This window comes from Pelodiscus sinensis, chromosome 11 (assembly GCF_049634645.1).
Source record: "Pelodiscus sinensis isolate JC-2024 chromosome 11, ASM4963464v1, whole genome shotgun sequence".
NCBI classification, from domain to species: Eukaryota; Metazoa; Chordata; order Testudines; family Trionychidae; genus Pelodiscus; species Pelodiscus sinensis.
The window spans coordinates 2,214,698-2,241,354 of NC_134721.1; the positions used below are offsets into that span (position 1 = coordinate 2,214,698).

The 26,657-nt window shown below is 42.9% G+C and overlaps 1 protein-coding gene across 15 annotated transcripts in view; it reads right to left on the bottom strand.

The window, feature by feature from the left end:
* Positions 1–26,657, bottom strand: part of FHIT (fragile histidine triad diadenosine triphosphatase) — a 1,115,730-nt gene that overhangs the window by 885,228 nt on the left and 203,845 nt on the right. The window lies entirely within an intron of this gene.

A 26,657-nucleotide genomic window follows, 5' to 3' on the forward strand; every position in this document is an offset into this window, starting at 1 on the left:
TGGGCTGTGTCTAGACTGGCCAGTTTTTCCAGAAAAATCAGCCGCTTTTCCGGGAAAACTTGCCAGCTGTTTACACTGGCTGCTTGAATTTCCGCAAAAGCACTGCTGATCTCATGTAAGATTGTCAGTGTTCTTGCGGAAATACTATGCTGCTCCCGTTCGGGCAAAAGTCCTTTTGCCCAAATCTTTTGCGCAAAAAGGGCCAGTGTAGACAGCTCAGCTTTGTTTTCCGCAAAAAAGCCCCAATTACGAAAATGGCGATCGGGGGTTTTTGGCGCGTCTAGATTGGCACGGACGCTTTTCCACAAAAAGTGCTTTTGTGGAAAAGCGTCCGTGCCAATCTAGACGCTCTGTTCCAAAAAAGCTTTTAATGGAAAACGTTTCCATTAAAAGCATTTCCGGAAAATCATGCCAGTCTAGACGTAGCCCTGGAGTACCGGCACCTTTTTTTTTTTAAACAAAAAAAAAAGCACTGGTTGGGAGGTGGGTCATCAAAGAGCCAGCTACCCTGTGACACTCTCTAAGGCGGGAGGAAGTTAGAATGATCCCTGTTATGATTAATTTCCTCCACCTGCAGGTCAAAAGCTGCTGTTTTAATCACTAAGCAAATATGGGTATCAAGACTAATCTCCCCTCAATTTAATCAAGTGCAAGAGTAGCAGAATGTTCAGGTAAGTGTGTGGATGGCATATTATCTAGAAAGAGTCTATTTTTTAACTGGTCTGTTATCTCAGCAGGTGGCACATGCGACAGTGGTCACTGGCAGAGAGAGATTGCATCAGTAGAGAAATAATCAACTTTCCACATTGGTGGCTCTGCTGGGGATGAATGCTCCTTAATTCAGTGAAATGCACAGCACACCAGCAGCGCTGAGGGTGGGAAGGAAGAGAACCAGAAAGGAGAGCGACACACAATAAGCTATGAAAAGGAGCCTGAAACAGACAAAAAAAGAGCAAGCCCCTCCTCCCCCAACCCTGACAACATGGAAAAGAAAATGCCAGAGAGAAGGGTCCAGTGAGATATAGAAGGAGACAAACAAAAGGTTCCAGAGATGTCATAAGTGAGGCTAAAATACAGGCTCCTGGCAGCAAGCCAAAAAGCATTAACGAGAACAAAAAAATATTAAAATCTATCAAACGGGGCGGGTGTTGTTTGTGTTTATTTTAATTGTTACTGTACTAGCTGAAAAGGCAAGTGCATTCATGCCTGACTCCACTGATTTGTATGACGTGACAATATACTGTCAAACATGAAAAATGTTACCAAGACTTGATCGTTCTGATTTCCACCATCTGATGTTCAAAAACAGTAAGCATCAGAGAGAAACTACTGACTCTAAGCATCACAGACACTATCAACCCTCTGAAAAACATGAAGTGATATTCACTAGAGATAAACATCTTGGCTTTCTAGTCATATAATGCATATTGTATTTATATAAATAGATAACCAGTGTGTGTGTATCTAGTTCCCAGATTTAAAGCAAACAGGTAAAGTTTAACAGAGGAGATCAGGAATAACCCCAGTGAAATCAGGAAAGTGACTGCGTATTCACACTGCTTAACCACCATCGGAATGCTTAATGCAATCAAGATTTACCCTAAAAATGCTATGTGGCAGGGCTCACCCCCCTTGTTTCAGTGCAGGACGTCCCTGGTTTTGGCCCCAGCACCGTCTGCTGGCCTCCACCTCTGCGTCTGGCTTCTGAGGCTCATTCCTCCGGCCAAGCCACCTACGTTCAGACTCATTCCAAGGTATCGTAAATCAGTCCACACAAAATTCCAAGCGAAACAGAATTGTTCCCCTTCCCTCTTGGGCTGCTGAAGTCTCTGCCTCTCTATTTACAAACTGTTTCTCCAGACTTCCTTTGCTGGAGCCTGTATTACCCCATAGCGAGCTGCCCCCACTGCCTCTGTGCACCCTAACCCTGGGCTTCTCAGAGCCAGAGAGATCTGTCTCCTCTGCTGTCTCGCCCCGCACTGGGCCCCTTTAGACTACTTAGTATGGCTCAGTTCCACCTGCTCTGGGATCAGGAGCCAAACGGCTACTCACTTCCCTGGTGCAAAGATGACGAATTGGGTGCATGCACTAGCTTTGCAGCTGATGGGAGATAAGACCCAGTGCTCACTACGCAATGGGCACGGGCAGTTCCCCTTTTCATCAAATATTTGCACATTCTAGAGACAACATTGAAATTGTCTTTTGACACGTGATGGTTGCTCACGAATCTACTCCCCATTGCGGCCTTCCATACGTTAGGTCAGGCTAGCTGGTGTGCAGAGCTTCCTTCAGAAAAAAAATGGCTGGATTCTGGACATGTTTATACTGGTGTATAAACTGGTGTTACACGGTTCTAGCTATAACATCTTCCTAGCTCGTAATCAGGACTGGACTTTATCTTCACGTAGTATCCGTGTGAGGGACGGAGGCATTATTCTCTTTTTCCAACAAGGAAGATATGAGGTTCAGAGACACAAAGGCAGATATAGGTCTCCTCAGTGCTGTTTTTGTGACAGTATGCCCCGGGATGGCGTATCGGCACCTATTTTCCCTGCATAACTTAAATGAATTGCATTCCCCTCGGGCGTACTGGCACCTCTTTTCCTGGGGCAGCTGGACTCCCAATGGAAGGCCGCTTAAGACACATGGCTCTTAAGATGCTCCGTCGGCATTTCAGCCCCCAGCGCAGGTTGTGGGATTTTTTTTTTTTTTCTCAACAACTTTCCCCCCCGGAGTACCAGCACCTTTTTCCTTACTAAAAAAAAGCAGTGGGTCTCTTGAGTTCCAGGTTCATGCCTTATCACTAGACCACTGTGATGGATGGGAGGGATACTGCCCCTTTCTAGACATCCCAGCCATGCAGTTAATTAAATTGCCTGTAAAGGGTTAAACCCAGAAACAGTGGGTATCCAGGAAGTGTTGGCAGAAAGCCAGAAGAGCCAATGGGAAGAGGATGAGAAATTTCTGAATAGAAAACAGGTTCTGCTTGCTTCACTTGTTTTGTGTGACTTCAGAGCAAGAGCTGGGGGGAGAGATGGAGTAAGCCTTGGAAACCAAGCAATATCGATACCTGAAAAGGATAGAACTTTGGGACAACAGACGTGAGCAGTCAGGGAATGTTTAGTTAGATGCAATCAGGTTATTTATTTGGGGGGTAGGTTAAACTCCTCTGTGCTGAGCCCATGTAACTGAATCCCAGGGAAGCAATGCTCTGTGCGTTAATCTTTTTTTTTTAGTTGATCTATAACCCATAGCAACCAAGAGAGCTTAACCAATATGTCTGCTTTGTTTTGTTAATATAATCACATTTTAAAAACTATGATCTGATTCCTGTGTCCTAGAAAGCAGGCAGTTCTGTGTGTACGTATCTCAGATTGAAGGTCAGCTATTAAGGCATTACAGTTTGGTTTTAAGCTCTCTTCTAAGGAAGGTTAAAGAGCTTGAGGGTATCTCACAGGAAGAAATTCCAAGGGCCTCTTCCTGGTCTCTTAAGGGGTTTTACATTTGGATGGTGGCAGCATACCACTCATAGTCAGGGGAAGTGTGAGCTTAGGGAGTTTTTTTAATCAGAACCCTGTAGTAGCAGTGTATTTTAAGGTCTCTTGCGGGCCCCCACCTTCTGCACTTGAAGTACCTTGACAACCAGCCACCCTTCCTCTCCTCCTGCTTTACGCCAATGTAACTCAGACAAGAGGTAAGAAGTCAGAACATTTCAAGACTCAGCAAGGAAGGGCTCAGGAAAATGTTTTACTTCAGCACATGTGGGTGTAGCTGCATCAGTCCCAGATATTAAAGAAAGAAGGTGGGTGAGGTAATATCTTTTATTGGACTCTCTTCTGGACTAATGGACTTACTTAGCACTGTGTGCCTTGAAAGCTTGTCTCTCTCACCACCAGAAGTTAGTCCAATAAAAGACATTACCTCACCCACCGTGTCTTCCTGACTTCAGCAAAACAGCGTGCACGCCTGCCTGCCTGCCTGGGTTTTGTAAACAGGAAGATAATTTAGACCATAACACAAATGGGAAAGGGTAGTTCATGTTTCACTAATCAAGATTTTTTGAAAAAATATCAGAGGCCCTAAGGCTCCTTTAGCTTTAAGTGCAGTCAATGAAAATTAAAAGGGAGACTGAAGGAATCCTCCACTTCACATTGCATATATCTAACACAACAGTCTAAATATTAAACGTGTCTTGAGCAAAACACTTTGTGAGGTGGGACTATTTTAAAGCATCACTGTGCATGTTTAATAAGTACTCTGAAAACTAAGGTCTGCTATATTGAAATGTAGAGTCCTGAGAGTACTTGAACGGCAGTGAAATGGGAGAAACTAATTGACAGTCTTTTTCCATAGCTTACATTTGTTACTATGCCAAACTCTTCTCTATCTCAGTATGAGGCAATGGTCAAATCTATTTTTAAATGACACCAAACAGTGTGGAAGGAAACACATTCTTTATATTATAGGAAGTCAGTGCAGGTTCTTCGCAGCTAAAGCCCTGTACTGTGACCTTTTGTATTTCTACAGCCATTTAGCCAACCAGGTCTGACAAACCCAATGTTTGGAATTAGGATTTCGTTTGTCCAAGAACTAAACCATTCTGAACCTGCTCCTAAAGCCTTACTGTTTAAATCCACCCAAAAGCTCAAAGTGCAAGGACCTCTAACAGCAGTCTGCTGCCCAACACCACTATAGTTTCAATCCTGGAAAATGGAGATACCGATTTTGATAAATCCAGTGAGTCTCAACCAAGTCTCACAGCTACAGGTCAGGGTGCCTCCTGTCAGATGTGACCCACAAATGGGAAACAACAACATGTCTTACTGAGGCTTCCTACCACGCAGGCAGGATTATGGCTAAATAGAGAACTGCCACTCACTTGCTTCCTCTGACTAGAAAAAGAGAGTAAGGAGATGAGGGTTTGGCCCCGAAAGCATGTAGTTCAGCAGTTATGCACTGCACACATTTAAGAACACAGAATTAGGGTTGTGTAACAGGTTCTGCCCTTCAGGTGAGCGCCCCTAGGTGGCTGAGGGAAGTCTCACTGTCTTTACTCACCTGTCCGGGGTGAGTCAACATCCAAGCAGTGGCCGTAGATCAGGCCTCTTCGTTTACCCCCTGTTCCGGGTGTGGTTTGCAAGGGAGTTGGGGGGGCGGGACACCCAGGCCGGCCCACTCCTCTGGGTCCCAGCTCAGGGACCCTAAATAGAATCATAGAATCATAGAATCATAGGACTGGAAGGGACCTCGAGAGGTCATCGAGTCCAGCCCCCCGCCCTCAAGGCAGGATCAAGCTCCGTCTACACCATCCCTGACAGATGTCTATCTAACCTGTTCTTAAATATCTCCAGAGAGGGAGATTCCACCACCTCCCTTGGCAATTTATTCCAATATTTGACCACCCTGACAGTTAGGAATTTTTTCCTAATGTCCAATCTAAACCTCCCCTGCTGCACTTTAAGCCCATTACTCCTTGTCCTGTCCTCAGAAACCAAGAGGAACAAATTTTCTCCTTCCTCCTTGTGACACCCTTTTAGATATTTGAAAGCCGCTATCATGTCCCCCCTTAATCTTCTTTTTTCCAAACTAAACAAGCCCAGTTCATGAAGCCTGGCTTCATAGGTCATGTTCTCTAGACCTTTAATCATTCTTGTCGCTCTTCTCTGTACCCTTTCCAATTTCTCCACATCTTTCTTGAAATGTGGCGCCCAGAACTGGACACAGTACTCCAGCTGAGGCCTAACTAGTGCAGAGTAGAGCGGCAGAATGACTTCACGAGTTTTGCTTACAACACACCTGTTAATACAACCTAGAATCATATTTGCTTTTTTTGCAACAGCATCACACTGTTGACTCATATTCAACTTGTGGTCCACTATGACCCCTAGATCCCTTTCTGCCATGCTCCTTCCTAGACAGTCGCTTCCCATCTTGTATGTATGGAACTGATTGTTCCTTCCTAAGTGGAGCACTTTGCATTTCTCTTTATTAAACCTCATCCTGTTTACCTCCGACCATTTCTCTAACTTGCTAAGGTCATTCTGAATTATGTCCCTATCCTCCAAAGAAGTCGCAACCCCACCCAGTTTGGTATCATCTGCAAACTTAATAAGCGTACTCTCTATCCCAATATCTACATCATTGATGAAGATATTGAACAGTATGGGTCCCAAAACAGACCCTTGAGGAACTCCACTTGTTATCCCTTTCCAGCAGGATTTAGAACCGTTAACAACCACTCTCTGACTACGGTTATCCAGCCAATTATGCACCCACCTTATCGTGGCCCTATCTAAGTTATATTTGCCTAGTTTATCAATAAGAATATCATGCGAGACCGTATCAAATGCCTTACTAAAGTCTAGGTATATGACATCCACCGCTTCTCCCTTATCCACAAGGCTCGTTATCTTATCAAAGAAAGCTATCAGATTAGTTTGACATGACTTGTTCTTCACAAACCCATGCTGGCTATTCCCTATCACTTTATTACCTTCCAAGTGTTTGCATATGATTTCCTTAATTACCTGCTCCATTATCTTCCCTGGGACAGCCGTTAAACTGACCGGTCTATAGTTTCCTGGGTTGTTCTTATTCCCCTTTTTATAGATGGGCACAATATTTGCCCTTTTCCAGTCTTCTGGAATCTCCCCTGTCTGCCATGATTTTTCAAAGATCATAGCTAAAGGCTCAGATACCTCCTCTATCAGCTCCTTGAGTATCCTGGGATGCATTTCATCAGGACCTGGTGACTTGCTGACATCTAACTTTCCTAAGTGATTTTTAACTTGTTCTTTGTGTATCCTAAGCAGTAAATAGCAGTCACCTGCTTAAGTTTCAATGTCCTCAGTCGCTGTCATGTCCCTGGGCCACTTCCCCAGGATTCTGCTCCATCCAGCCCCTCTCTGGGGTCTTGGGATTGAACCGTCCTTGCCCTTGCTTCTTGGCAAGCTTCCAGCCGTAGAACCAGGCTCCGTCCAGCCACAATGTGCGGCGCCCACTCGGAGCTGTCCAAAGTTCTGAGGTTTCCCCAGTTAGTCCTGAGGCCTGCCAGGGTTGAGCTCTAGGAAGGAACTGCCTGGCCCTGGCCTAGCAGTTCCTTTTATATCGGGCTGCTGCACCCTGATTGGTTAACACAAGGGCTGCCCCTCTACCCAGCGTGGAGGACCTCTCCTCTGCTTCTGCTGCTGGCCAGGGTGCTGAAAGGCCTCCAGCGGGAAGGTCGGCTTTGTCCAGCCCATCACAGGTTGTTAAATATTGGTTAATTGAATAGTCGATTAACCTCATGAATTCTTACCAGTTACTTGAGTATTCTATAGTCTCTGGGGGTGAGGCCAACAGCCAGTGTACCCCGAGGGTGAGGCCAGCGGCCAGCTGAGGAGCCCCCCACCACTCTGCACTGCTGCCTCTGAATCAGAAGCACCAGCATGGGGTGCCAAGTGGGAGCTGGTCCATGAGGGGAACCAGTTTAAAAACCAGCTCCCCTCATGGATTGGTGGCCTGTTGCCCCGCACTGCTGCCTCTGATACAGAGGCAGAAACACCAGGTGGCAGCAGCCCCTTTCTGGGGGACATCTGAGCTCCCAGACCCAGCGAGAGTCGGAACTGAGCCAGGCTGCCTGCCTGCCTGGCTCCTAATAGACTTTAAATGCAGAGCCACAGCGAGGGTAGGTCCTGGATCCAGCTTCCCAGGCTGCTGGCCAGCCTGCTAAAAAATTCCTAGGCAAGTGGGGAGGGAAATGCATGTGGTCTACAGCATTAACTGATATGCAAAAGTTTATTGGTTAACTGGTTAATCAACTACACTATTACATCCCTACACAGAATTTAGAAAAAATACAAATAAATCTTTCACACAGAAAAAGGTCCACAGCTACAGCAGAGCTTTCATTATACCCTCAATCCTCCCTTCCATGGAAAGTACAGGTTGGACCTCCTTGGTCCAGCACCCTCGGGACCCGACCGGTCCCAGAGAAGGGATTTTGCCAGACCAGGGGAGGTCACATCTCGCCCTCCACCTATTGGCCCCCTAGCCCTGAACCAGCTGCTGGTCTCCTGGCTGGCTCTCCTGCTACTGCTAGCCTTTGTGCCACACCGGTCCCTCCACACCCTTCCCAGCTCCCTGTGCGCCAGACTCCTGGCCCCACAAGGCAGCCCCGCTAGATTGTGCCTAGCAGCCCAGATGCAGGGCACTGGGCAACCCAGCTGCCGGCCCTCCACTGGGACTCACTGGTCCGGCCACATCCATCATCCTACTGGACCACAGATGTGAAGGACCAGGGAGTCCCTCTTTAAAGAGGTTCAACCTCTACCTAGCAGAGAATCCCAAACGGTATCAAGATGGAAGGATTAAAGTTTGTGTTGTTTAAAGACAGAAAGAGACACAGAGGCTACATTATATATTTTTAACAGAGCTGGCTGGAAAAGCGTGCAGTTCTCCAGGCCCGTGAAATAATCACCTTAGATTTCTACAAGAAATCTGGGCAACAATAACATCTCTTGAGAGCAGTGGGGGAGCACAGCCTAGCACTGCAAATGGAATGGTGGAAAAAGCCAGGAATGTTATTGTGACATCAAGAAAGCACTAAGGCCCATCCTGTAACTCACACTGCCTCTGGCCTGACACATGAAAAGTGACTCACCCCTACAACTCAGGTGACAACTCCAGCTCCATGGACTCCAGACAAACACTCCCTACTTCCCCTAAAGCAGCGTTTCTTAAACTTTTTAAGACTGAGGAACACCAAACAATAATTTTTTTTAATAGGGAACACCAACGTTTTTTTGTTGAGCAAAAAGGGGAAAAGGGCTGGGGGAAAAGTTATTGAGGAAAAAAAAAGGGTCGGGGGAATATTATTGAGAAACAAAAAGGTCATCTGCCTCATTAAAGGGCGGCCATTTTGAATTCTTTTGTTCTCCCTGGCACACCTCTGACTGCCTCATGGCAGTGTTTAAGAAACACTGCCCTGGAGCCAGAAATAACTTCATGGACACTACTTGCCTATTCAGACAGTGAATGGCTGTCCCTGATAGATCACTGCATGCCTCTACCCCCATCAGTCCAGAAACTAGAGTAATGGGTGGGGAAATCTGAAGCTCCTCAAATGTCATCTGATTGGGACCCCTACAGCTCCCTCTGATACTCAAAGACCCCTGGTTGGCAAAACTCAATCCATGCATCTCCTTGCATCCGCACACTACAAGACCTAATTCTAAATTTCGCCAGGACCTCTGCTTCTTGACTTCTGAGCTCAAGCATCTGGAAACTCACATTGGATGCCTTGCTCAGGCAAGGCAGGGAGAGATGTTCAGGCAACAGAATGGACCTCCTTGCTCCCGGGATCAGGCATCACACTTCTGGCAAACCATAAAGGGTCCGTCGATGGAGCCATGTAGATTAGGCTGATCGGCAGAGGGAAATGAAGCCGTGATTTAAATATGCACGGCTTCATTTAAATTTAAATGGCTGCCGCGCTGAGCCGACAAACAGCTGATCAGGTATTTGTCTGCTCAGCACGCTAGTCTAGATGCTCCCGCGCCGACCTGAAAGCCCTTTATCGACCTCCCCGTTATGCCTCGTAGGATGAGGTTTACTGGGGAGGTCGATAAAGGGCTTTCCTGTCGACAGGGGAGCGTCCAGACTAGCGCGCTAAGCCGACAAACAGCTGATCAGCTGTTTGTCTGCTCAGCGCGGCAGCCATTTAAATTTAAATGAAGCTGTGCATATTTAATTTGCGGCTTCATTTCCCTTTGCCAAACAAACAAATCTACATGGCTCCGTCGACGGAGCCATGCAGTCTAGATGTACCCTAAGAGTGTTCAGATGTATTCATAAAACGACACACGGGAGAATATGTTTGTCTGACCAGTTTATAGCCGGGACCAAGATTCTATTTGGCCATATATATTCCATGTCTGAACCAGCCTCTGATCCAGAAGCCCATGCACTGAATTTAGACCTTAGAGGGGCACACAGCCTAGTCAGAATTCAGGCGATGAGTGAAAAACTACTTTTCACACCCTGGCTACTTAAAACAGCTGATGATTCCTTCTGGACTTACTAAGGCTCCTGCAGCCATTCAGGATCTATTTAATGAGGTCTTACGAAATATACTGGAGCACTATGTGGCTGTCTATTTAGATGACAACCTAATTTACTCTGAAGCCCTGCCTATGTACAGCCATCATTATAAAAAATCCTTGAAAAACTCCACCAACATGGGCTGAAAGCTAAGTTGGAGAAACTCATCTTCAAACCACCTACTGTGGAATTCTTAGGCTACATTCTGTCCACTAAGGGAGTTTGCCTCAATTTCTGGAAGGCAGAAGCAGTTAGCGATTGGATAATACCACAAAGCATTTGTGAATTTCTGAGGTCCAATACTCAAGCCTACCTCAGGTCTTACAATACCTGCTACTGTACTCAATTTCCCCCAGATTAAACCTTTTGGGTTGTTAATATCTGTTGGAGACCCCCTGGACGTTCTCAGCTATCATTGCAATGGACTTCATTATTGAATTACCAAAATCTGAGGAACGACATACCATACTGATAGGAAAGGATAAGCTGACAGAGATGACACTTTTCATTCTGCTCCCTATCCACAGCCTCCTGAACCACATCTTGTCGGACTGGGGTTCACAGTTCAGATCTCCATTTTGATGGGAGAAATTCTTCTGCCTCCGAGTGTGTCTCCACAATCTGATGGCCAGTCAGAACAAGTAAACCAGGTATTGGAGCAACACCTGCAATACTTCACCAACTAAGACATAAATGACTGGGCCTTACTATTTCCATATGCAACAGTTTCCAACAATAATGCAGACACCACCACAAACAAGAGGAGCCCACTTATAGCAAATCACGACTTCCACTCCACTGCCATCTCTGGATGTCCAGAACACCCACAGCCCTACAGACTCAGGCCTGGTTTGGCAAACCTTGGTTGCTGTGCCATAGTGATACATGAACAAGCATCCCTGACCAACAACCTTGGTATTAAAGTTCTACGGGTCCCTAATTGGATGGATGGGCAGACCCTGCCTGGATTATCTAAAGGCCCCAACAAGAAGAGGCCTGCTTATCTTTTTACAGATAGTGCTTGTTTTGTATTTTAAATTAACTGATTTATTAAACAAAGGCGGTATTATCTGTAGTGAGTGAACTGGACTGATTGGTACAGGTCAACATGTTTTTTGAGATTTTAAAAGTAGTAGATATTATCCTTTCCCACATCATTTTTATTCACAGGTTGGCAGAGGAAAACAACTTTTCTGGCTTTTTTTAAACGTCCAATCAGTTTCCCAACTTTCAACAAATTAGTAATTGATCTGAACTAAATAAACTGAAATAAAGAAAATATTCTCTCTGTTCTTGAGAAAAGACTCGTGCTGTCACAAAGACATCAACAAACTCAGGCTCAAAATGCTTTAGGCAGTGACTTCCACCAGTTCAATAATCTGAGTTTCTTTAAAACTCTAACAGCAAACTTGTACTGCTTGAATATTTTTAATTTAATTCACATGATTTTATTTTATTACATTGTTCTAAATCTTGGCTTTAAAAAATGTCATAATTTCACATGTAATTGTAATATGCTAATTTTGAAAGAAAAATATATTACAATAAAATTCAAAATCAATTTAAATTAAAATAGCAGGTTTTTAAAAATTATAAAAATCATCTATTTTATCTACTCCATGAAAAACATTATTTTTCATGAGAGTATAGTCAAGATTTTCCTTATCTATTATAAATACATGGAAAGCATTTAATTTTTCCACTGTTTATTTTTCAGCAAGTTGCATTTTCAAGACACCTAGGCTATGTCTACACAGCAGTGTCATTTCAGAATGATGCCAGTTGTTCCGAAATAACGTAGTGTGTATTTACACAGCAAGCCCGTTATTTCAAAATAAATTTGAAACAACGGGCTTCTTACTCCAACTTCTGTAAACCTTGTTATATGAGGATTAAAGGAAGTTGGGGGAAGAGTGCTGTATTTTGAAATAACTGTATGGACAGTGCCAAAAATCGAAATATGCAATTTCGACTTAAGCTATGCAATTAGCGTAGCTCAAGTTCTCATAGACTCATAGACTTTAAGGTCAGAAGGGACCATTATGATCATCTAGTCTGACCCCCTGCACAGCGCAGGCCACAGAATTTCACCCACCCTTCCCAGAATAATCCTGTCACCTATATCTCAGATATTGAAGCCTTCAAATACTTTGAAGACCACAAGATGCAGAGAATCCTCTAGCTGTGATCTGTACCCCATGCTTCAGAGGAAGGCGAAAAACCTCCATGGCCTCTGCCAATCTACCCTGGAGGAAAATTCCTTCCCGACCCCAATATGGCGATCAGCTAAACCCTGAGCATGCGGGCAAGACTCATCAGCCAGACACCCAGAAAGTTCTCTATAGTAACTCCTATCATCCCTCCATTGACCTATTCCCACTGATAATGAATGGTCAATTAGTTACCAAGATCATGTTATCTCATCAAACCATCCCCTTCATAAACCCATCTAGTTTAATCTTGAAACCAGATAGATCTTTTGCCCCCACTACTTCCCTTGGAAGGCCATGCCAGAACCTCACTCCTCTAATGGTTAGAAACCTTCGTCTAATCTCAAGTCTAAACTTCCTACTAGCCAGCTTATATCCGTTTGTTCTTGTGTCCACATTGGTATTAAGCTTAAATAATTCCTCTCCCTCCCTGGTATTTATCCCTCTAATATATTTTAAAAGTGCAATCATGTCCCCCCTCAGCCTTCTTTTGGTTAAGGTAAACAAGCCAACCTCCTTGAGTCTCCTTTCATAAGACAGGTTTTCTATTCCTCGGATCATCCTAGTGGCCCTTCTTTGTACCTGTTCCAGTTTGAATTTATCCTTCTTAAACATGGGAGACCAGAACTGCACACAGTATTCCAAATGGGGTCTCACCAATGCCTTGTATAATGGCACTAACACCTCCTTATCCCTACTGGAAATACCTCGCCTAATACATCCCAAGATCGTATTAGCCTTTTTCACGGCCATGTCACAATGGCGGCTCATAGTCATAAGTTGCGAAGCTTATTTCGAGTTTAGCCCTGCTGTGTAGATGTGCCCCTCGAGAGCAGGAGAGATGCTCTTTATTGTATTATTATTTATTAACAGTAGTCTGATGTAGATGCCATAGCCTCATGGCACTAAATGATGTACATGAACATATCAAAAAAAGGAGGGCTCTGCCCCAAATAGCTTACGGTATACAGAGTTGTAGAATACATTGAAATTGTTCTTTGGTGAGATACCCTATTTCATGGTCCTACTCTTATTTTTCTTCTTTCATCATGTTTGCAGATGCTTTTACTCTCTGCCTCGCCATTTTTATTGTCTTTGCCTCCACTGCTACCCGCTTCTGAGGCACCTACCTTCATGTTCTAATCAAGGTTCCATGGAAGCTCTATTGGCTGAGGCCGGCCAGGAGATGCACTGAATCAATACAAACCCCTCCGCCCCCCATCATTCCCTCCATTTCACTTCCCTGGTCAGATGATGTGCTGGCCCACCGGGAGCACCTAGTGGAAGGGAAGGGAAGTAACTCCCACCAACACAAACTCCCTGTGGATGGACTTTATGCTACTGGGGACCCTGCATTCAGGGCTAGAAATAGCATGTGTTTATAGTCCCTTTATTCCTTGTTACAGAGCTTTACTAAAGCACCTTTCCCCCCTCTATCTATAATTTAATGTGCTTGTGCTTCCACTTAACTAAGACAACTTTTCCCTCAACCCACACGGCTGTTAAAGTCTTATGTTGAGTTTTAGATAATAGTATTCATTTCCCTGGAGTCAGCCCACCACCCTTTAAACTTTAGACAATTTTTATCTACAGTCCTCCTAATTAAAGTGTGCCTGGCTAATTAACATTGCTGATCTGTTTTGTTTAATATAGCCCTCATTTTCTCAGGTCACCCTGAGAATTTCAGAGTTTAATTCATGCATTTGTATCCCACATCCTTCCAATGGCCATCATGTGGAATCCCGGTAAATGGTAATCGCTATTTCCCAAACGATTCATAATAGTTGCTTAATTTACTAATTTCTCTTTATTGGACCAGATTAGATCTAAAGTGTTACTTCAACACGTACTGATAGGGAAATTGATCTTGTACAAAGTGAACAAAATATCCTCCCTTTTTATCGTATGATGTTTCACTAACCCCAGGGATCCATGGCTATTGCTAGGCTATATCATCCCAGGCAAATTAAAATCCCCAGAGAGTCTACTGTAAATAGAATTAGATGCCCTTTTGGGAAACTTCCATATGCAAATCTCCTTATTTCTGTTATGTTCTGGGAATGCACTCAAGTTAGTTAAACACATAAAATACACTTGCTGCAAGAATGCAACATGACACTTCTTTATTCCTTAAAATCCAGAACTATAACACAAGGAACAGAGAGAGAGAGAGAGGCTACGTCAACACTGCAGCCTTTTGTCGGCAGATACAATGCAAATGAAGCACTCATTAGCATTTGTCATGCTGTCCTTTAAATATCTCTGTTGATGCTTTTTGTGCAAGAGTTTTTTGCGCAAAAACAAGCAATGTCGAGAGGGCCATTTTATCAAAAAGCTCTTTTGCACAAGATCCTGTATACCTCCTTTTCTGAGGCAAAAGGGATCTTGAGCAAAAGGGGGGTTTGCACAAAACGGCTCCGTTGACACTGCTTACTTTTGCACAAAAACCTCTTCCACAAAAAGCATCGGCATAGAATATGAGTGCTTCATTTGCATTGTCTCTGTCGAAAAAAGGCTGAAGTGTAGATGTAGCTCCAGAGAGAGAGAGACAAAGAGACACAGACAGAGAGGGTATGTCTAGACCACATCCCTCTGTCACCAGAGGGATGTAAATTAGACATGCCGAAATTGCTAATGAAGCAGGGATTTAAATCTCCCGTGCTGCATTAGCATAAAAATGGCCGCCGCTTTTTGTCACCATGCAGCTTTGGCGATGAAAAGCGGCAGTCTAGCAGCAGTTCTCTTGCTCACTAAAGCCTTTGGCAACAGATCCCTTATGCCTCGTATAACAAGATACACAGGATCTGTCACCAAAGGCTTTAAGTGAGCGATAGACAGCCACTTTTCATCGCCAAAGCTCCGTGGCGACAAAAAGCAGAGGCCATGTTTATGCTAATGAAGCATGGGAGATTTAAATCCCCGCTTCATTAGCAATTTCGGTCTGTCTAATTTACATCCCTCTGGCGACAGAGGGATGTAGTCTAGACATACCCAGAGAGAGAGAGACAGAGACAGAAAGCACAAGCAGGCTGCTCCCTAAAGCAGAGAGCACAACTCACCCTACTTCACTGGAAGCTGTTTGTCTGCAAACTGTCTGCAGCTCCCAGCAGAACTGAGAAGAACCAGAAAACCACAAGCTGTAAAGATGGCTTGTAAGTCCAACATAGTCCTTGGTACCCCACAATTTCCTCACAGAAGAGAGAGTTAAGGTCCAGCTGCTGTGAGTCAAGCGGAAAGCACTGAGCCAGGTGGCACCCATCCATCATTCCTTCTCCAGCTCTGGAAGGAATACACTACAAATGTATATAGCCCAGGGCTGTGCTGAACAATGAGTAGAGCCTACTCTACTTACAAGACACACCCTCTCACTTCCACTGTTTAGAGGATTCCAGGTGCAGCAGCCATGCTGACAGAGCTGGATAGGGCAAGCGAGGGACTTGGAGAAGGCACAAGATATCAAGGCCACAGATGGAGAATTCCATCCACTCCTGTGAGAACAATCAAGGTCAGGAGTTGAATCTTTGGCCTGTTGCATTTTAAATTTGAAACGTTATAGAGAAGGGATAGTCTAGCATTTTCTAAGAAATATGATGTAATGACATCACCTAACAGTTGAGCATCACTTAGTTTGCAGTGATATTGTTATTTATTACACGTATTATGATGGCAAGCAAGAAGCAGAGCTCCAGTGTTTGTGGTGCTGGACAGACAAATACTAAAGTCCTAGCCACACTGTGTTTATCTAATACAGGCAGTCCCCGGGTTACGTACAAGATAGGGACTGTAGGTTTGTTCTTAAGTTGAAATTGTATGTAAGTCGGAACTGGTACATATTGTAGGGGAAACTGTAGCCAAACATGTCTCCAGAGCTCAGTTTTATTCTCCCACACCTCACTTCCCTCAGTCCTTTATTCTCAAGCTGAGGTGTCTGCTGAGAAAAGCTGCTCCGTGTCTCCCTGGTCTGCTGAGGGGGGGGGGGGCGCTAGCTTCGCGTCTCCCTGGTCTGCTGGGGGGAAGCAGCTAGTGCGGGGTTGCCTCACCCCGTCTGTAAGTAGGGATCCGATGTAAGTCGTCGGATCCATGTAACCCGGGGACTGCCTGTAATCAGTCAGGCCTCTGAACAAGGACTAAACAGACAAAAAGGGCTTGGGTAGGATGAAGTCACAAAATGATGAGAGTTTGACAGAAAGGAGGCAGGCTCAGCTCAGACCAGCCTAAAAAATCCCAAACATGAGTGATCGCAGGATATCACAGCAGAGGTAGGTTTGAAAGAGAAATGTGGGAGAGGATAAGATAGGGAATCTTGTTAGAATTTTTCCAGGGTATTTCCCCAGCTTAGAAGCAGCATGGAAGAAAATACAGAAATGCTCGCGGAAGAAACAGACAGGACAGAGGGCAATTAAAGGATGACATCGTTGACAGGGAAGAATGGATGAATTGATAACTTAATCAGTCTGATTGAGAAGGGATAACTAGCAAAAAAAGCCTCCTGGGCAAAGAACTGCAAAGCTGGTGACTGATGTAATAGAGAAGTGGAGCCATGAAAGAACAAGGGCAGTGAGGGTGTAGTCAGAATGAAGAGCGAGGAAGACGATCTTAGCAACATTCTGTGAACAGATGTGATTAGCGGCAATGCAAGAGTGAAGACTATAGTACAATGGTCAAAGTGAGAAGATGAGGGCCTAAAGAAAAGCTTCCGTTACTGTCACCCAGGTTCAGCGGTTACTGGAAGTATCCTCAGAATCTCATCGCAAAGCCAGATTACTCTCAGAGCACCTGGTGTTTTTTAAGCATTTTCTGACGCTCTGACAAAAAGCTCTGGGAATAATCTTTTGTGCTACTCCATTAACAAATTGCATTGGAAAGAAAAACAAATAAGTCAATGAAAAGGAATGTGCTTGCAATTATTGTATTGTAATGGTCAATGTACACTGAAAGTAAGAGAACTGAAATTTTGAAACAAAGAATAATCTGTATTTGTCAAGCTGAGATTTCCTTTGTATCAGCACTTTAAATACCACAGCCAACTGCTGACAATAATTATGTTAATGTCGCTATGAAAAGCAGAACCCCAAAGTAACTGGATTTTTCAAAATGCTCATTTGTATTTACTTTTAACTTTGGTGACAGGAACATTAGATGCCAAAACATGAGTTCTTGGCCACATTTCCACCATCATAGGACACAAACTATGTCGTTTAAACTGATTACACAGAAAGCAGGTCAAATGTGCAGATGCAATAGTCATTCTTGATGTACAAAACTGCAGTGGGTCTTGAACCTGCCTGGTTTCTCATCCAAAATTGTATCCCATTTATAACGAATGGGCTTAGACCACTGCATACAGGTGGTTCTAGTAACATCCCAAGCAATTTTTTATCACCTTCATAAACTCTGAATTCCTTTTAATACTTTCAGGTGCTTTTATAATATCTGTCTGCACTTACTAATATAGAAGATTAACTACTGGCAATAGCAACAAAGAGAGAAAATCCCTGTGGATGCCCAGATAGGTCTCAGAGTTATCATGGAAGCTATTTGTGCTCATATCTGGGGAGAAAACAAATAATAAACTCAGCAGAGAACCATCAACTTAAAAAATTATGTATTTATTTAGGAAAGGGAGAATTCAATTAACTTTTTCAGCCTCATGCACAGGACCTCTCTATTCTTCTTTCCCAATTAGTGTCTCCGATTGTTTGAACTTGTGCAATGGAAATGACGCCTCCCACAGCCACTGTGTGGCTGAAAATCCTGAGACCATGAAAGCAGTCTACAGAGCCTGAGAAATCCTCCAAAAATCTCAGTCTCGAGCCAAAAGTAGGAGATGAAGCACAATTGGGAGGAAGAGAGAGGAACAAGGAACATGGAAAAGAAAAGCATCATCGGCATAAAATCCCCCAACATGCCCAAGCAACTGCAGGAGAAGTCCAGAGATGCTGCCAATTTCCATAGCATCTGCCATGACTTTTTCCTCAGGGAAATTCAGAATATATTTTGAGTATAACAATCAGCAAAGCTGGAGTTCACTCATAATGAAACAATTTTGCTAACCTTATACACTTTACAGCCACTTCCAGAAAAATCAGAAGTATGTCCATTGTTAAATAACATCTTGTAAATATCACTGTTCACTAGGAAGGAACCAGCACTTCAGGTATTGTTAAGCAGCACCTTGTAAATTTCACTCTCCCTTAAAACTAAGAAAGCAGAGAGAGAAACAGTTTAATGACAACTGTACATTTGTAAATTTGTAAATTTGTGAAACTGTAAATTTTGTCCAGTCCTGCAGACAAATCAGCTCTGATTACAACATATAGTTTATGCAATGTGCCGAACACTTTTGTTAGTATACTCGGAGGCTTACTGAGCTGGTTTTCTTGAAACAGAGAGAAAGTTAGAAGTCTCTGCCTAAGAGTTCCTTACAGTGCTTTCTCTTTTAAATGTCTGAGAACTGTCCAATACTGACCATCTTCTTCTGTAATGGGCAGTGAAACAACTCAAAAGGGTTGCATAGTACAGTACATGGTCTTGTATGATCCATACTTTATTGTGTGGCTTTCTTTACACTGAACATATAATTTGACTATATATACTTTTTTTGTTGCTACAATAAAGAGTGTGGGCACCAGACCTTCGGGTACATTCATTCAGTGTGAAACTTGAAGATACATTAAAATGTAATAAAGTTATCAAGTTACTAACTTTAGAGAGTAAAGGCAACGGCTGTTGGATATAACCGGGACAGCAACCTACTGGAGAGAATTCCTCTGAATGAGGAGTAGAATATGTCACATTTCAAATACTTAAAAGGTCACTGTCGTATTTTCAGTAAAACAAGGGGTCTTAGAAAGCATGAAGCCAGAGCGCCCAAAGTTCTCTCGCTATCAAAGAAGGATGGAGCACTGCGCAAAGTGGAAGAATAAGGAATTTTTACCTTAATATGAGGAACCCAGAATAAAAAAATGAAAAAGCAATTTCCAGGTGTTTGCTTCCTTTGAAAGAATTCCTAAGTCACAACTGCTCATCATGCCACAATGTAAGTTAGACCTTTTAAGAAACCCTACTAATGGCCACAGAAATAGTGAACCAAAGCCACCCAGCTATTTTCACTTATCCTTAGGCAGAATAATGCACGTGCAAGAGAAGAAAGGTCATTTCATGACTGCACAGTGCCACCCTCTCCTTAAAATACTGTAATTCTAACTGGTCAAGTAGATCCTCTCTTCAGAACACTGATTATCTGCAGATATTGGCAAAAAACAATGCACAAGCACTTATTTCACATAACATGAGCTGGGGTCTTATCACGTTAGCATTCTCTTTTAATGTCACAACTCAATACTTTATTTCAAAAAACTTCTAGGAGTCGTTTTCTCACATGTCATCACAGACGTTCTATGCCCTTCAGAAGTTCGTAACATAATATAGGCTAAGGTAGGTACAGAAGACCAAGCAAGGAACGCAAAGGTCACAAACAACTACAAAACCCACCCTTTCTGATTGGAGAAATTACAGTCCTTTTTTTGAGGGAGAGAGAGTATGCAGGAATGGGAAAAAAGCAATTACTCTTGAAAGAATGGATAAATGGATGCAGTTGGGAGTGTATCCTCATTTTCATCTAGGCACTGATTTTTTATTAAATAACAGGCTGTTAAAAATCATTCCATAAAAAATGTAAATCATTTTGAGGTAGAGAAGATAATAAAGTCATATTAGTCACACACATAGTGTGTAAAGGAAGACAGAAACAGAAAAGACAGATAAATACATGGATAATTTCTGTACAAAGTGACAGGTGAATAGAAAGGAAAATTATGTTAAGTGATCTCAGCCTGCTTAAACACAGAGGGTGTGTCTAAACTACATCCGTCTGCCGACAGAGGGATGTAGGTTAGGCACATCGTTATTGAAAATGAAGTGGGGATTTAAATATCAGCAGCAATTCAGCTGTGCCTGGTAATGTAAGCAGTAGTAACAAGGCTCAATCAGAGAGAGTGTCTCACCAAAGATTATTTGGCACATCCGTGGCAGAGATAGGAGTAGAAAGCAGATTTCCCAACTCATAGTTCTGTGTTTTAAATACAAGTCCGTCTTTCCTCTGCACTGATGAAGCCTAGCTATATGTAGTTTTTGGAATCCGTTGGAGATAAAAGTAGAAGCCTTCTGTAACACTGGTGTACAACACCATTGATAGTGTAGGTGCCATGAAAATGGAAAAGAATGCACAAACCTTTCTCCGTAGTTTCTTAAGGTTTGTGATGGAAGAAATGTGTCCTCAACTAGGTTTCGTTTGCTCCGACTACCCAGGACTACTTTGAATTCTCTATTTGATTTAAACTATAAAGAATGCTCCTGAGTTAAAAGAAAACGTAACACGTGCGAGTTTAAGTCAAAACAGGCTGGGATCTGTCCTCGGGGCGCCTTGTTGCTGAGTCTCTTATTGCCCTGTTGAATGGAATGCCTGACCTCATTAAAGAAACAGGGCCATGGATTGCATGAGCATCTGAGCAGCACTGAGACGAGAAAAGATATGATGATGTCCTAACTCAGCGAGATTACACTAGATTACATGGATCTTTGGTGATGGAGTCTCTCTCACTGTCATGTTTTCTGCTCCCAGAAGCAAGAAACGATGCTTACATCACAGCACTTTGGGGGGTTTTAGGTGAAATTCAGCGGCTTCCACTTGATGTACATATTTTCTGTTATGCTAAAGAGCTGTAAAATGCTCTATAGGCAAATAATTACTTATACTATAGGAATCAGCACATGAGAAACAACAAGGTGCCCAAAGGACAGGCCTCAGCGTGCTTTTGATTTCTCGCAAAAGGGGTACAAAGAAGTTTGATAATCTAGTGAAAAAAATCACCAAAGGGCGGGTTTTAAATTCGATTCTTTCTGTATCAATTCGTTCCTATAAAGCAGCCATAACACATTCAAAGAAGATGCACAGTGTACAGCCCATGGTTTTGTTTTGCCATTTCAATTAGATTGTTTTACAAATGAAAGGTGTTAAGCTCCTGTTAATACTGAGCTCTGTAACAGAATCTTAACTATGATGCAAGGTAATGCATGAAATCCACATTTATGGAAACTGCCTATAAAGAAACCCCTATCTCTGCTTTTTCTTAATGTCATGCTGTGGTATAAAATCAATTCTTCACAATTAAAAATGCATCATGCCAGAGAAATATCAGCATCCTAACAGTTAGAAATTTTATTGTGGCTAATCGTGTGTGGCAGGGTCAGAGCTGAAGGCTATAAAAAAGTAACGGAGAGGAGCTATATAAGCCTCATACTGAGGAGATCTCTGTTTCCAGGGTAACAGGGAAGGCCTGATTTAGAACCAGCAGAGGCAATTGGGGCAGTGGAACACCTGGAGCTAATTGACCAGGCCTGCGGAGTCAGGCCAGCCTAGGCCAGTTAGGACACCTGGGGGTAATTAAGAAAAACAGTTCAGACTGGCTATAAAAGAAGCTTTGTCTACAATTGGGATGTGCATGTAGCAGGGAGGACAGAGGAGGGCACCGCTGGGAGTAGGAGGAAAGGACACAACAATTAAACTCTAGGAGGATGAACCGGAGAAAAGGAAGGTCCTGGGGAAGGTGTGGGGAAAGTATCCCAGGGGCCTTGGAGCTGTCTTATAACAGGTGCCAGGAAGGGTACGTCTACACTTGTACCCTCTTTTGAGAGAGGGATGCAAATGAAGACATTCGAAATTGCAAATGAAGCCGGGATTTAAATATCCTGTGCTTCATTTGCATATTCACTTTATGGCGCTATTTCGAAATAACAGACACTGTTAAGACACGATTATTTTGAGAGAAAACCCTTCTCTCGAAATAACTGGTAAACCTGATTGTATGAGGAATAAGGGTTATTTTGAGAGAAGGGTTTTCTCTCAAAATAACCGCGTGTTAACAGCATCTGTTATTTCAAAATAGTAACAGAAATGTAGTCGTGTTAGTATGGCGTAGCTGAAGCAAAATGCAGGACTATGTAGCACTTTAAAGACTAACAAGATGGTTTATTAGATAATGAGCTTTCGTGGGCCAGACCCACTTCCTCAGATCACTTCAGGATCTCTACCAAGCATTTATAAATCTCAACTACCCACCCGGAGAAATAAAAAAGCAAATTGAAAGAGCCAGACGAATACCTAGATACCATCTACTTCAAGACAGACCCAAGAAAACCAACAATAGAACACCACTTGTCATCACCTACAACCCCCAACTTAAACCTGTCCAACACATTATCAATAAACTACGGCCTATACTGGAACAGGATACCATACTCCAAGAGGCTCTGGGAGACAGACCCATAGTCTCCTATAGAACCACCTAATCTCAAGATGATTCTTACCAACAACCACAGGACATACCACACTAATACCAACCCTGGTACCTTCCCTTGCAACAAATCCCGTTGCCAGCTTTGTCCACATATTCATTCTGCTGATACCATTATTGGACCTAACCAAGTGAGTTATAAGATCAAGAACACATATTCCTGCGCATCCAGAAATATAATTTATGCTATCATGTGCCGAAAGTGTCCGTCTGCTATGTACATTGGACAAATGTCTCAGACACTTCGCCAAAGGATTAATGCCCACAAAACAGATATCAGACAGGATCACAAAGAAAAAACAGTTTCTTGCCATTTCAACCAGAAAGGACACTGTCTCAACAATTTAACTACCTGCATTCTGCTACAAAGACCTTTTACATCTGCACTTGAAAGGGAATCCTCTTAACTATCATTCATGCTAAAATTCAACACTCTCCGGGGGGGGGGGGATTGAACAAAGACCCCAACTACCTTACCCATTACAAAGATAGCTTCCCCAATTATCACCTCTAATACCATTAGCTCACAGACATCTACCTTTCCCCACCTCTACTATCATTAACTCACAGACACTTACCTTCCTCCCCCCACCCCCGCATCCTCCTTCTGTTCTGAAATGTGATTTGTCCTTTTCATATGTGTTCATTTTTTTAAATTGTATCCTTTGGTATATATGGTTGTGACTATTTTCTTCCACTATTTGATTTGAGGAAGTGGGTCTGGCCCACGAAAGCTCATCATCTAATAAACCATCTTGTTAGTCTTTAAAGTGCTCCATAGTCTTATTTCAAAATAGCACCATAACGTGAATATGCAAATGAAGCGTAGGATATTTAAATCCCGGCTTCATCTGCAATTTTGAATGTCTTCATTTGCATCCCTCTCTTGAAATAGGGTGCAAGTGTAGACATACCCGAATTCACACAGGCAGCTACTATTACAGGGCCCTGGGCTGGAACCCAGAGTACAGGGTGGGCCCGAGTTCACCCCCAGCACCTACCTCCCCATTTCCACTCGGGAAAAGGGACTGTGGATTTTATTCTCTGGTTTACCATATGCTGGCCAATGATGAGAAGAGCTCAACCAACAGCCAACTAAAGCCATAGGCATGGTGCCTAAAACCGTGGACTGCTGTAAGCCTTTGAGGCAAGCAAACCCGCCAGGAAGCACAGGACCCCCTGAGGTTTTTATAGGAGCTTTATCTCACACGTTAAGAGAAACAGTGTTTTTAAGAAATGATTTCTTCTTTCATTAAATTAGCTATTATCTATTCTGGAGCCCTGTTTAGCTGCCAAAGGTTTGGTAGATTGTGTTAAACAGTTCCATTTACTGTATATATTAAGTTAGTCATCTAAATAGTTCTTCCTGTCTCCTATCTGAAAGTCTTCAAGAAAATCAACATTTTTCCCCATTGAAATTTGATTTACAGAAAAATCTTGACAGATAACACAAAGCCAAATTTTATCACTTTTGAAACCAGTAATGAAATGTCATTGGAAACGGTTCATTAAAATTGTGAAAAGTGCTTTGCATCTTCCTACTTGCAGTCAATAACTGTACTGTGAAAGACACTTTTGAAAGTAGCAACATCCAATTTAAGTCACATCTTTCAATAAAATTCAGGTGTTAAAGATTCTTTAAAAAACCCACAATGCAATGTTCACTAAAATTGAAAGTATAGTATCTTCTATGATTGCTCGAACAGAGCTTATCCAGTTAATTCGTTAATTAGATTCAATATATAGTTGATCAGAGAAAATATGTTTGAGCAATAATCACTTCTCCAAATGCAGTACTAACCAGTGCCCTGAAAAATATGCTCAGTACGCAACTTTAGGGACCAATTCTGCAGCCATTACTCATGTGAGTAGACCACAGAGTCTAGAAGGACTACTCATGAGAGTAAAGGCTGCAAGGTCAGACCCTTATTTCATAGTCATCCTTCATAAAAATGACACCTCTTGGAACACTTTAGAAAGCCAAACATCAGAATTAAATAGAAAAGAAATAGAAGACAGAATTCAATCTTTCTGTTATTTATATTCCATTGGCACACAGCAGCCCCATAGCGTTAAGCACCACAAAACTGCATAGAAAAAGGAGTCTCTATCCCAAAGAACTTACAGTGGAAGTTTCATCGACTTCACAGGAGCAATAAGGATAACAGTCTGGTACTCATGTGGGGGTTCCAAGGGTGGATAGCTTTTAGAACTTCTTTCATATCTCCTCAGAGCTGGGTACAGCTCAGACAGTTGTATGTACATGAAATATACACTTACTGAAACACACAAGCCTCCTCCAATAACCAACCAAAACTCATCAATAGCCTCAGAAGAAGGCTGGCTGCAAGCTGCTTATCGGTGAAGGTTTCCCAGGAGAAGTCCTTCAAGTCTCTTGTGGGAGTTTCGAAAACCAATTGCCTGTATTCTCTCCAATGGTCTAAGGAAGGGAAAGTACAATTCAAGACTTCAACATACATCCCAACCCAACAACGACATTTCACTATCTTCATCAGTTTGAGCTATCAGAACCATTCGTGATTTGACTTGCAGTTCAGAAATGAATGCTGCTAGTTATTGGATACACTGGAAATGTATGCATGTTCACACTCCACAACATCTCTGAAAGTTCCACAGGACAGTACTCATCTGGAAACATTTTCTAACATCCTCCACTTCTCAAAGGAGGTCAACAAACTTCTGTGTAAAAGAAAAAACTTTGTATACGTGTCTAATTTCAAATTCAGCTAAGATACCATTTCAAGCCTTACCAGAAAGGTAGCAGTGGCTACTCGGTATATTCCTATACAATATTCTCTCTCTCTTTTCTTTTTTACAAGATAGCACATCAACAGAGAGAGGTCTCACCTTTCTTTAATCCGTTTGCCTATTAAAAGCTCACCCAGAACTAACATGTCATCACAAAAGTACCTATACCTTCCGCTTCCCCTACTAAAATCAATCTGCATTATGTTTCATTATCTTGGCTTTGCTAATGTAAAATACTGATGTAGCTAAGGCTGTTGCTGATGGTTGTGATAATCATTTTTCACAGAATTTATCTCAAGGGACTTTGCAGAAGTGCAGAATGCCAAGAGCAAACAACTATCATATTACACTAGCAGTCTCCATTGCATCATTTAAAGACACACACAAAATCCTTGCTGGGAACGGCTACTTCTGTTTCCCAATAAATGCCAAATTAAACCCACAAACAGATTACTGTTTGCAAGATGAACTAACAGCATGGGGCTCTAGATACCTTGCTATTTGACAGAGTTTGTATAGATATTTACAAGAGCACAAGGATTTGATCTGCACAGTTGAGAAGCAAAACAGCATCGTAAATAATGCCTACAGATCAGGCAAAGTCTAGATTTGGGGTCAAAATGAATAAGGTATCGTGTCACTGAGTGCTGCCCCTTCTGAGACCTTTTCCCGGTCCTCAAGTGTGCCCCTTTCAAGTAACAGGCCTGTGCCTCAACTCTTCTTTAGGGTGGGACCTGTGATCCGATCACTCTCTGACTGGTTACATCACCCTGGCTGTCCACCATAATACCTCGCAGGTCCAACACATTTGCATCTTCAAGAATTTCCCTTCAGGAGGTAGTGAATAACAACATGAGTGACAAAGAAGCTATTTCCTCCAAAGAAAGTAAGGTTTATTTGCCAAAAGGAATCAGCACTGAAGAGAAATGGATTTCAAACAACATGACCTATCAGAATCTGGTCTTAGATATGCTTGGCATTCCTCTCAAGGAGCCATAACTTGGTATTGGTGCCCAATTCTCTTGGGCTTTGTCTACACTGGCGCGATCTTGCGCCAGAAATATGCAAATGAGGCTAAGCGTGGAATCTTGCTGAGCCTTATTTAAATATCTATGGAGCCGCCATTTTGCAGAAGAGGCTCTTGCGCAAGAAGGAGCACCTATACCTCCCCTTCTTGTGCAAGAAAAACCCTCCTGCGCAATGCCGTTATTCCTGAAAATAATCAGTGTAACGGCGTTGCGCA